The following is a 4386-nucleotide window of genomic DNA, read 5'->3' as shown; positions in this document are numbered from 1 at the left end:
AGGGAGGAGAGAGGCGAGCGAGAGAGGGCCAAGAATCGGAGAGAAGTGAATTGTATATGTATATAGGTTAAAAAATTGTATACTGTACATATTTATTTGTATATCCTGGCGAATTATACATATACAAACATAACTAATTATATAAACTCGAAGTCAGCTCACGTAATTAATGTATATTGTTAGTCGCGGGTGGTAATTATAGCAATCTATAGCTATGATGAATAATTAAATAGTATAAGTTTGCTTAACCGCGTAATTTTTTCAAAATTGAAACAAAAAATATGTTGAAATAAGTGTAAAACAAAAAATAAAAAACATAAACTAATTAGATTGGTAAAAAATATATTTTAAACAAATAAAAAAAACATATTAATATAAGTGAAAAATGTCCAAAAAAATTAATAGATGTCACTTATCACTTTGGGTCTCATCCCATTTATTAATTAAATAATGTCTCATATAAGTATGATTTCATACAAAATAAAATAATTTCCATAATCATGTTTTAATTTAAAAGAGACACCACTCCGTAAGAAACAATATTTTCCATTTGATTGAGAATTCAAATTATTTTTTGGTGCAAAAAAGTCAAGTTGTACAATAAAGTGTTTCTGGTTCATTCTTTGTTTATCTGGAAAATTCAAACTTGATGGAGACATGGAGGACCCAAAACTACTTTGTGTTCCCTTTCAAACATAATTATTCTCTCACCCTAAGTTGAAAATTAGGCATAGCTTTTCTAATTTTTTGTGGAGATTACTGGCTTGAGTAATTTAAATTTAATATAGTGGAAATAAATCAAATGATAAAGAAAATTATTCTAAAACATCCTTAATATATTGTTTGGTCATTTAATAGAGGCATATATATAAAAGAAAATTAATGTAAAATCTAAATTTTAAAATCTTCTCCTGATATAACAAAACGTTATAAGTGACTAATGAATGATATTGCACTATGGTATGAGAAGAATGATCTTTAATTTATAAAAATCCCTAACATTTTTGAAAGAGATTTATATATTTCTAAAAATAATTGCTATTTTCACTTTTTTCGGAGAAACAAAATTAAAACTCAAATATAATAAAAACCCGAAACAATCAACTTTGAAGCAATGAACAAAGAGTAACATTCCGAGAGATCTATCTAATAATACAAATACAATAGTACTAATATTATATATCCGAGAGAAATAAAATATTTTATCAACAGATGAAGAGGATAGAAGGGTCACAGCAACACTCATCAATCAGGAAACAGCAACACAAAGCTGCCAGACTGCACCAACGTAAGTAAATAGAGACACGAATTCAAGATTTAAATAAATACTATATTCAAAATTTGAAAAAAATAAAAAGTAATTGCACATACCATCCCTCAAGAAAGCCAGGTTCCCTTCTTGGAGGAGGAGCTGCATAATAATATTGAGGTGGTGGAGGCATCACTGGAGGACCTTGATAATAACCTATACAACACCGCCATTAATTAATTAATTTCAATTGAAAGAGCTATGGGAATTAATTGATTAACCAAAAAGAAGTCAAAATTAAAGTAGATTAGTTAAGTTTAATAATATATAGGAAATTAATTAAAAGTTAAATATACCTTGAGCAGGGTAGGGGTGTGCATACTTTGGTGGATCACTCATCCTTGATTCTAAACTCCTTCAAATTATCACTAAGATAAATATATGTTTGTTGTAAAGAAATACTATAACAACAATATTTATATACAACCACACAGATATCATCAAAGGGGTCAACCCCACGACCTCGACTAATTAATTATTTTTTCTGTCTCAATTTATGTGATAACACTTCTTTTAGTCCATTTATGGAAAAAGTGGTCACATTTTCATAATTATTTTTTAGAAACTCTTTTTTTACATTACATCCTCTTAGCTTTATTAGGTATATAGGACGTGTATTTGTGTCCCTACATGTAACTATTGTCAATAACACCCTATACTTAATCTTAGTACATGGTGGAGCAGTTGCAATTTGTCCTTTGGACAGAAAATATATATAGAGTGGAACTGGTTTATTGGAATGAGTGACATAGCAAAATCATCACATTCGATTGAATAAATAGTGAAGTATATATTCAGTGGTCTAAATAATTAAAGTATTCTAATTTTTTTCATCAAGAAACGCTTAATTCGTCTATGCCCAAAAAAATATATATTATCCCTGTATTAATAAAGATTTGTTCCATCTACTACTCGATCTAACTACTGAGATGAGCAACAATATGAACTATGATGGGAAGGTTGAGATCCTTTATTTTTAGTCAGAAGTCTCGAGTTTGGATTACAAACTAAATATCGAACTCCGAGTGCATGAAAATAAAAAAAGTTTGAGTATTATTTTTCATCTAAAAGAATAGAATCTATAATTCGGCTTTGGGTTATCACAATCAATAGAAAGTAAAACCTAGATGATTTTAGATTTTACATTTCTCCTTTTGTAAATCATACAAGTTCGAAAATAAGTTCTTTCGTCTAAGTCTTTAATGTTCAAAGTCTACTGATTCAATTAATTTAGATTAGCATTGCACGATACGTTACATTGTAGTGCGTGCACTTTAATTTGGAGAGAACTGAAGCTTACACACATGCAGAAGATTTGTTTGTATGAATGAATGAATATAATCGATAAAAAATGAAGTTTTTGCTCTTTACATATTTAAGTAGTAGTAGTACTATATAGCTTTTTAGTAGTATCTTCGATTGTACTTGCAAAATCGAACGCATAAATTGGGCTCTGAGCTAGCTAGCCCATTGAATTATCCAGCCCAACCTAGCAATGCACATTACAAACATATGAAAATTTTGTGGATGTAAATAGTTGAAGTTCTGTCATCAGAGCTTGGGCCAAAATCTAGGTGTGGCCTGAAAATGGTCCATTTGCCAATGGATTTAAAACAAATTTGATCGCTCGAAAAAAATAATTATAGCAGTTCGCCAATAATATAAAATGCATATGATGGTATCAGACCTAGCGTATACCCGATATTAGTAAAAGCTTAGTTGTATGATCAGCTAGTCATTATATCAAATCAATGAAATCATGATAAATGTTGAAATATTCACATCAATCACTTAACCATAATTAACTAATATATATTTCTCACTTCATTAAATTATTTAATCGTAATTAAATGACACTGATTTTTATTAAATACCTAAAGCGAATAAGTTTCCTCACCATGATGCTTTTCATGCCTTTTAAGTGTCGGAATGCTGGAAAAAAAAGGATCAGATATACTCGTTAAAGTATTTAGTAGGCTCTTGATACCATATAAGAGTTGAATATGATTATGAAAGCTTAAGTATTATTGATACAGTGTGTGATATTTATACATTTACAAGTATAAATGAGAAAGGAGTTTGCTCGACATAAGAGACCTAAAGAGAGGAGGAGATAACTATGTATAACTAAAATATACTAACGTGCTAGGACTCTACATCCTTATCCTTATCAAGTTTATCATTAGAACCAAATGTTATAGCTAGGATCAACTATTTCCTATATATATATATATGTATATCAATTATATAATAAATAGTATATATATCTATTATTATAGAATAAGTTATAATACTAACATAATTTTGATTGAAGAGTAGTAAAGATTCCAAACCCGTGACATATATATATATATATATATATATATATATATATATATATATATTCAAATTTAATGTTGTCATATGCAGATAACATGATAGGATGTTGTTAAGGCACTTGTTGGCCTCTTTAGTCTTCCCCTCAAAAATGTTAATATTAGGGGTTTCAGAATGTTACCATTCGTCAAACTAGGTGGCGAACACACCTTCGATAAAACCTTTAATATATTTGCATGTTGAAAAAATGAATTTCTTAAAACTTAGTCTTCATTTTCCTATTCATATGTTTGTATCAATAAAGTTTTTATCATACTTTTTTGAGTTTTTTTTTTTTTTTTCATTTTGTCCATCTGTTTTGATTTGATATTTGTAGGGTTTTATTTGTCTTGGTATTTTTTTTTAAACCATAGATAGGTTTTTCTTTTAGGAAAAAGAAAACAGAATATTTGCGTATTTGACTAGTCCTTGTCTTGTAAGAAAATTCTGTAAATATAGGTTTGTCTTTCCTTCTTCACAATGTAGTTCGGTTTTGAGAATTACGGTTATGGGGGAGAATTTGTAAACCTCCTTATATTCTGAGTGGATTAGTTGAGTTATTTTTCTCTATATTTTGTAAACTCATATTTATATAGCGATTATTGTTCATCTCCTTTGTAGATAGATGTAGGTCAATTGATCGAACTACGTTAAATTTGTCTCTTTTGATCTATATCTCGTCTGTCTTCTTTCCATGATCTTCCGAAATTTATTTTGCTAGC

At 28.9% G+C, this 4386-nt stretch overlaps 1 long non-coding RNA gene across 1 annotated transcript; it reads right to left on the bottom strand.

Moving 5' to 3' along the window:
* Positions 1 to 1105: 1105 nt before the first annotated feature.
* On the bottom strand, positions 1106 to 2073 carry LOC101250186 (uncharacterized). Its single transcript, XR_182492.5, has 3 exons — positions 1606 to 2073; positions 1372 to 1465; positions 1106 to 1278 (listed from the first exon to the last, which is right to left on the bottom strand). It is a non-coding gene; the product is annotated as an uncharacterized lncRNA (long non-coding RNA).
* Between the last annotated feature and the right edge of the window lie 2313 nt (positions 2074 to 4386).

The sequence above is a fragment of the Solanum lycopersicum genome, chromosome 2, assembly GCF_036512215.1.
Source record: "Solanum lycopersicum chromosome 2, SLM_r2.1".
NCBI classification, from domain to species: Eukaryota; Viridiplantae; Streptophyta; class Magnoliopsida; order Solanales; family Solanaceae; genus Solanum; species Solanum lycopersicum.
The sequence above is the reverse complement of the archived record's forward strand: the minus strand, read 5'-3'. Positions and strand labels throughout refer to the sequence as shown.